The sequence below is a fragment of the Hibiscus syriacus genome, unplaced genomic scaffold (genome assembly GCF_006381635.1).
Source record: "Hibiscus syriacus cultivar Baekdansim isolate YM2019G1 unplaced genomic scaffold, ASM638163v2 tig00110728_pilon, whole genome shotgun sequence".
Taxonomy (NCBI): Eukaryota; Viridiplantae; Streptophyta; class Magnoliopsida; order Malvales; family Malvaceae; genus Hibiscus; species Hibiscus syriacus.
Genome location: NW_024062842.1, coordinates 32,081 through 40,862, shown reverse-complemented (window position 1 = coordinate 40,862; position 8,782 = coordinate 32,081).

Sequence of the window (8,782 nt, the reverse complement as noted above, 5' to 3'; positions counted from 1 at the left end):
CCAACACTAAATCTGGTGTTGCTACTTGCATGGATGAGAACATAAAATATTCAAATCATCACATTTATTTATATAAAAATATATTTTTATCATTAGAGTAAAATATATGTATTATTAAAGTCATGTTTTGTAACGCCCCGAATCCCAGGTTAGAAGTTTTGGACTAACCCGAGATGGGCCTTGGGTTAATTTCTAACTTGTAATAGGTTTTGACCCAAATTAAAGTGGATTGGGCTTGAGGTAAGCCCAATAGGGAGTTAAAAATGACATTTTTAATCTACAGTCAGAATTAGAGGGACCAAGGTAGCAATTATATCTTTTAAAATTTCAAAAGGATGAAATCTTTAATTGCTTGGTGAGATCACGTTTGATACTCTATCTTTTTCTCAACTCTTCCTTGTCTCTTCTTCCTCTCCAAATTTTCATATTCTTTTTTCTTCTCCTCTAAGTTAAGCAAGTTAAAGGTGATAAATTTGGAACACAACAACCCTAGTTCAACAATACCAAGGTAAGGAGTGAATTCAACATATTTATAACTTTCTTTTGAACCCTCAACTTCACCATTTCACCATGGGATCCAAGAACGATTTTTATGGGGTTTAAGAGTTTTTGTGGGGTTTAAGAGTTTTCAAGATTTCAGCCCATTTTCAATAATCCATAGGTTTAGGAAGTGTTCTTGTTACCTTATTAACCATTTCTTTCAGCTAGTAATCTATCCCTTGATGTGTGTCTAGTGAGAGAGACTGGAGAAAACTTTAAAGCTAAAGGGAAGGAAAAACTCACCCTTAGTTGAGTATTGGGTGTTTTCACCAATTTAGCATCAAAGGTAACTCACTTTTGACTCAACTATACCATGTATAAGTCATTTAGTTGAAATGTAGTAGGTTACATGAGCTTGAAGCACTCCCATGGTAGATTTCATGTTTTAGAGTTATAAATATGTTTAAAGCCCTATTTATCCTCCTTTGTATCTACATAAAACATTAATAATGTTTGGGGACCTCACCAAGGTCTTTGGGGATAGAAGAATAGGAGTTTTTACACCTATTTTATGCTCTCTGCAGGTTGAGTATCGATACTAGAGGAATAATATTGAAACTTGTTCTTTGGGGATAGAATAATGTTTCTGGGCAAGTGTATCGAAACTCTTTCAAGAGTATCGATACTTTGGATCATAGTTTCGAAACTCCCTGAAAGTATCGAAACTAGTTGGTCCAGAATGTTTAAAAGTATCGATACTTGTAGAAAATATCAAAACTTTTGCAGGAGTATCGATACTTTTAGTTTGTTTTGGACAAAAAGGCTAATTTTTAAGGGAATTAGACTCGTGGTACCCCAAAACTTTAGTATATCCTCAAATAATTAATATTAGAATAGTAGAAATAAAATATAGCTAGGTTTACATAAAAACTAGCCTTGTTTGTACTCCTTGTAATCACATACGACTTTAAAGAATGTTTGGGGACCTCACTAGGGTATTTGGGAATGAAATATAGCATTTTCATAAGTGTTTTATGACTTCTGTAGGTATAACATCGATACTATAGGGATAATATTGATATTTGTTCTTTGTTTTGGGCAAATTCTTGGGTTTCTAGGCAGGAGTATCGATACTCTTTTAAGAGTATCGAAATTTTGGGTCATAGTTTCGAAAGTTCTAGAAAGTTTCGAAACTAGACAGAACAGAATGTTTAAAAGTATCGGTATTTATAAAAAATATCGAAACTTTTATAGGAGTATCGATACTCTTGGGTTAGTATCGATACGTTCAGTTTGTTTTGGGCAAAAAGGCCAATTTCTAAGGGAATTAGACTTAATGTACCCCAACACTTCAGCATTTCCTCACATATGACTTCAAGTGAGAACATTAATGATATTTAATTCAAACGTAGAAACGAGAATAAAGTAAGGTGAAATAAGACTAGCCTTGTTTGAATGCTCGGGAAAACGACCAGGACATTCGAGTTTCTTTAGAAAAGATAGCAGAGTCAAAAATATAGATTCAGTCATGATATCATTAGGGAGTGCGCAAGGCACTTTAAGATGGCTAGTTTGGGCGCAAGGTCTATCACTCAAAGAGTGGACTAGTTGAGAGTGTGGTGTCCGATCCAGAGATTCCAAGGGCCACATTCTCGGTAGACTAGAGGGGTGTGTGAGCTCCAAGATGCAGAGCCCTCAGCCGCAATATGATGTCTACCATAGAATAGAGAGTGATAGTGAGTATACAAGTATACTCACTAAAGTAGAAAAACAATAGACCAGTAGACCATATAGTAGTATACTTGATAGCTTGAGTATTTCAGTAACAAACTTTTAGTATGTTTTAGTAGTGTGGCGCTGAGCTAGTTAGCTTAGCCTTCGGATTGTTTTCCGTAAGCAGGTCAGTAGATTGAGAGTTCGAGGAGCAGTAGATAATCATGGTCCAGACCCAATTCAAATTTAGAGTACATCTCAGTAGTTTTTTAAGGGCATGTATATTTTATAAACCCTGTTGTATCAGTTGAGTCGTAAATTTTATTAAGAGTCGGTATGTAATATTTTTATTGTAAATATTTATTTTGGGAGCTCCCAAGTATAAAGTTTTAAATTATATTATTTCATGGATGTTTTATTTGTGGAAATGGTCGTTTTATAGTACAAAAAAAGAGTAAGGTGTTGGTCAGCCACTCCGGTGGTTCCGTGTGGCATCCTACATCGGTCGACTGTGTGTCGTACTGGTCTAGGGTGTTACAGGAACTCAGTATTTTGCATTATTTTTGTGGATGTATTTTGGGAGCTCCCCGTTATTTGTAAACCCAATTTATTACTATGTTTTTATATTATATTATGGATGTCTAAATTTCAGAGATTTACAAACAGTTTTAAAAGAAAATTTTTGGGTCACTATTTCTATAGTCTCGTGTAACATTGTAATCCATGGATCTTCGGTTCTAACTGGACTAGGGTGTTACATGTTTATTTATATATAGAGATGTGATAATCAAATCGTTCGAGTTAAATTAATTCATGTTGAGTTAATTTCAGTTTAGATTATATTTGATTTAATTCGTGTAAAATCAAATCGTGTTCTAATTTAAAGGTCTATGATAAGTCTATTTAAGTTGGATATCAAATTTTGGCTAATATCGGATTGAGTTCATATCAGATTTGGTCAATATTAGATTAATCAATCTTTAGATTTTCAGATTATTTCAAGTTGAGTTAGATATGATTCATGAGTTAGGTATGTTAATATTTTATAAATAATTAATGTTATTTAAAAGTTTAAATTTATATAATTGTATAATTATAATTTATATAATTAAACATAAGAAATTAATATGTAATTATATTATGTTTGTCTAACATATACATATAATTCTTATTTTTTTTATTAAGTTATGGTGATTATAAATGATAGTATATCTTTCACTATTTAACAATAAATGGTCAAATACTCTAGAGTTGATAGAAAAACTATATATTCTAGGTTAATGAGAAAATATACTTTCTAGCTAAATGACGTTTCTAAAGACAATATACAAATATTAGTTGTGAAAATTTATTGGCTAAACTATTTATTTGGTCATCTAATTATTCTTATAGTTCTATTTTGATCACCTAACTATTTTTTTTTTCAAAATCATACATAAAATTATAATTTAGTTAAGTTTAGTTACTTGTCGTTAAAAAATTAACGATAAAATAATATCACGTCATCATTGAAAAAATAAAAAATATCATATAAGTTGTTTTGTTAGCGGGTGATCAAAATATAACTAAAATATGATTTTATGTATAATATTAAAAAGAATAATTGGATGATTAAAATAAAACTAGAAAAATAATTGTATGATTAAATACATAATTTACGTATATTTATTTTACTAATGCACGAATCAACTTACCTCTATGGTTAAATGAATCGTTATTTTTAGAGGTTACGAGTTTGAACACCAATTATCATTGTCAAATAATAAAAAATATTTAGAATAAATAATATTTTATAATTACCTTAGTTTAATAAAAAATAAAATAAAATATTTATTAAAACTTAAAAAAAAAACCCTGTTCAGATGACATGACTGATACTTTTTGGGTAAGTGTTTTGAAAATTCAGATCTAGTGATGTTAAATTTAATAATAAATATATGCTTTCATATATATTTTTATTTTTAAATAGTGATTTTTTGGGGTTATAAAACCAGCATAAGTCGAGTTCGATTTAGGGAATAAACAAAAAATTTTGAACGGAAATAAATGTAGAAAAAGAAAAGTAATTTTCCGATCAATGTGAGGAATAAAAATTTATTCTTTTCTTATTCTAAATTTGGGTGTTCCACTGTTATCCATCCGATGCAATTAGAATTCATTAGATAAATTACTTCTAGTTTGCATCGTTATCTGTTGGCGATAGTTTCGTGAAGAAACCTTCCTCAACAAATTAAAATGGCATATTCTCATAAAAGTCCATATTGGTAGACCGAATAGTGCTTTTGATTTTGTTCCTGAAGACGCACATTTTTCGCCCTTACATAAAAATTATTATATATATATAATATATAATTTATTTGTTATTATTATTATTATTATTATTATTATTATTTTCTCTTTACAGGCCTAAAGCAAAGCCCGTTACACATGTGCCAGACCCAACACAGGGTTCCCAAACCCTAACAGTTTCTCGTCCAGTGCCGTTTCCAGAACCAAGCCAGCAAGTCCCCACGCCCCACGTCTCTGGCCACGCACGCAACCGTCACCGGATTTCACGGCAACCATCAATAACCCCCACAAGCAAACAATGAGAGTTAGAGTTTGATTAGGACTCAAACTAGGCTAAAAATAACATGCATTTACTCTGTATAAATAACCATGTAATCTCATAGTTAAGGGGGGAGAGATACGAAATAGCCGCAAAAAATATACACAGACAAAGCAGTGAACCAGATCGTTTTGTACCAACTTCGAAATTGAATAAAAAGGGTAAGCATACTCTACCTCGTTCGTTACTGTCGATCTCGCATGAGGGCTGTGATTTCCTTCTTTTGCGTTTTGTCTCTCCCATATTTAAGCGTTGAAAGCCGATGACCGGAGTAGGGGTGTACGAAAATTTCTTTTCCAGATCTACACCCCCACGAGGCTTATTGTAGAAAATAGTGGTGTTTTTTGTGACGAGGGTGTTGTGGGCTTTCAAAAAAATCGAAACTTTTTAAGGTTTGCCGCCGATGAACGGCGGCCGGCGCCGTTCTACGGCGGCCGGCGAGGCGGCTCGGGGTGGCCATGGTGGCCGGAATCTGGAATCAGGGACCCTGTTCTTCAATCTCGAAGAACAGGCGAGAGAATGGAGGGGGAAGGCTCACGGTTTGAGGTGTATCAAATGAAGGAAATAAATTTTTTTGAAACGATTTTAGATTTTAACCTGGTGACCCGCGCGTTTTTTAATAAAATAGGGTAAACTACTCTTTTGATCCTCGTTATTTTTAAAAGAGTTATTTCACCCCCAAATTGAAATTAATCCTTAATATTTCTTTGAATTTTGACCTCTATCCTGTAGTTCTTTCATTTTAGTCCTTTCTCGGGATTTTAGTTTAATTATCTTTTATATTACATTATAATATTTATATATATTTTATATTATTATTTTTTTTTTTACACATTCGTATATATTTATTATTAGTATATTATTATTTCACTTATATGTTATATTATATATATATATATGTATATATGTACACATTTTGTATTTTACCCTATTTGTTTACTTCTTTATTATTATATTTATTTACATTAGTTTTAATTATCTTTTTATATTACATTATAATATTTATATATATTCTATACTATTATTAGTTTTTTATACATTCGTATACATTTATTATTAGTATAGTATTATTTCATTTATATGTTATATTATATATATATATGTACACATTTTGTATTTTACCCTATTTTTTACTTCTTTATTATTGTATTTATTTACATTATTTATTTTTTTCTATTATTATTATATTTTTCCTCCCTCTTATATTTAGCTATTATATAAATGGTATTAACGTTATTATATGTTTGTATTAACTTTATGTGTTTTACTTTATACGCTATTATGTTACACTTTTTTTCTATTATTGTTATATATATATATTTTCTTATTTTATTTTCATTATTTTTTAGTTTACATGTACATATTTGATTATGGTGATTTATTTTAGTTTTTAGTTTTTATTTATTTATTACTATTATATATATCTTTTTATTTTTCCCATTGTTTATATCTTTATCATTATTACCACCATATACATTATTTTTATACTCTGTATTTTCCTCATCTTATTTGTTTTCCATTTTACCTTAGGTGTTTTTATTTGCATTCTTTATCTAATATGTGTCTTGATTTTCTAAGGGTACAATTTAAGCAATCTAAGGTAAGTAATTTGGATCGTCACTTTACATTTTAATTTAAATTTACAACTTTCTTAATTAAAGACAACTGGAAATTATATAGTACCGAAAGGGCAGTTCAAGGGTGCTAATCCTTCCTTAGCTGTAACCGACTCCCGAATCCGACATATCTTTGGTAAGACGCAGATCAGGTAAGGTATAGGGTATCCGATTAACCTATTTATTGTAAATAAATAATCGGTGGCGACTCCAATCCATTTTCCTAAGTCGAAGCCCAATTCCGGGGCATTACCGAAAGACGGTTGCGACAGCTTGGCGACTCCGCTGGGGACCTAGGTAAGTGAGTCAGGCTAAGGTAATTTCCAGTTGTCTTTTTAACGAAAAGGGTAAGTTTAAATTTTAAGGTAATATTCTGATCCTTTTTTACTTACTTTTGATTATATTTTCGAGTAAATAGTTGGACTAATCGTTTTCTCATGATTTCAGACTTCAAAGTTTTTTTCATCTAAGGCTCTATACCCGAGCTCCAATCCCTATTTTAAGTGGGGGTGAAAGCGACGCCTTCGTGTGAATTTATTCACCGTGCGGGCCTAGCAAGTAACCTTCGGGATTCATATACCTTATGTCTTCGTGTGAATTTATTCACCGTGCGGGCATAAGGGAATGTGTCCCCTCGAGTTTAACTTAGTCCATACAAGCCTGTGATGGGCTTAGGACTAAGGGTCTGGCAAGCCCAAGGGGGCACCGACAAGGAAAACTCGGGTACCGTTTTTTAAAACCTAAACCGGGAGACCATGAAGAATTAGAGCCTACCCCGAAACCACGTTCCAAAACTTAGGATTTTTTTACCCTAACCATGTTTTTTGTTGCGTTTTTTTCCTTCCGTCATTTTTTTTATTTGTATTCTTATTTTACTAACGTTTTTGCCTTTGTGTTTGTTTTCTAGCATTTGCATCATTACAAGAGGCTATTGATCCCTAAAAAGCGTTTGTTATACACAAAATAATTCGAATTAATGGACAAAGGTGTTGTAATACAAGAGATTGAAAACGCTGAGGCACGACTATGGTCCGAGAAGGCTCAGAAGGAGAAGGGAGACAGTCTTCAGGGAAACTATGTGTCAGAACTGGTTAGTTATGCCGCTGTTAGCCTGAAACAGAATAATGTCCAAGAGCTGCGAAACATTTGGGACAGTTGGAAGAATGACAGAAAGCAGAAGTTCAGCCAACGATATGGTGATATCGCCCTCTTGCTCCATGTCAAGACTGATGAGCCCTTGCTCCGAGCATTAATTCAATTCTGGAACCCGGGATATAGTTGTTTCACCTTTAACCAGGAAGACATGGTGCCTACTATCGAAGAGTATACTACTCTATTGCACTGCGAAAGCATCAAACTAGAGAGGGCATATATTAAACATATCAAGAGTCAGCCCTTCAAGAACGGACTGGCCAAGATTGCAGGGGTTGATGAAAAGTGGGTGACTGATCGACTCCGGCACAAAGGTAGCGGGGAAGGAATCGAATGGATCCATATAAAGCAACTAATGAAAAACCACCCTGATGAGTGGAAGACTATAGACCTTTTTGCACTGGGTCTGTACGGTTTAATCATATTTCCGAAGGCTTTGGGGTGCATTGACGCTGCCGTGGTGGAATTATTTGAGCAACTTTCTAAACGAGTTAACCCAGCACCAGCCATCTTGGCTGAGACCTTTCGATCGCTCAACCATTGCCGAAGAACTGGCGGAGGAAGATTCACCGGGTGCATTCAGCTCCTTCAGGTCTGGATTCACAGCCACTTCTGGAAGACTGACGGGGTTGCCTACCGCCGTTTCAGCACCACCTATTCACCTCTAGGTGAATTTATTACCTTAAAATGGCATGAAGGCGCTTCAAAAGAAAAATGGATGAAGGTCTTTACGCATCTTCAAGACCGAGATATTGTCTGGAGAGCCCCTTGGTTATTCCTCAGTGATGTTCTTTTTCGGTGTGGTGACTCCGACACTGTGACCTTACTTGGACTTTGGGGAGCAGTCGGGTATGCTCCGCTATTAACACTTAGACAGTATGGAGCACGTCAGTTTGTCCCAGCAACATGCGGTTTAGCTAGGTCAGAGTTTGAGTATCACGGCGACAGCTATAAGAAGATGATCAAAGAAGCAGCCGATTCGTGGAGGAAAGTATTCCGAATGGATGTTGTAGCTGCCAGAAGCATGCTCACTCCAGATTATATGGAATGGCGAAGATTGAGAAAGAATGACAATATCCCGGTGCCAGACTGTGATGACACCCGGACCATGGAAGAACATCTCAGGCATGTCCCTTCTGAACTCGAGATAGCCAAGACCGAGTTTGAAGCCGTGAATAATGAGCTGAAGCAAAGAATAAAGGAACTTGAAGCT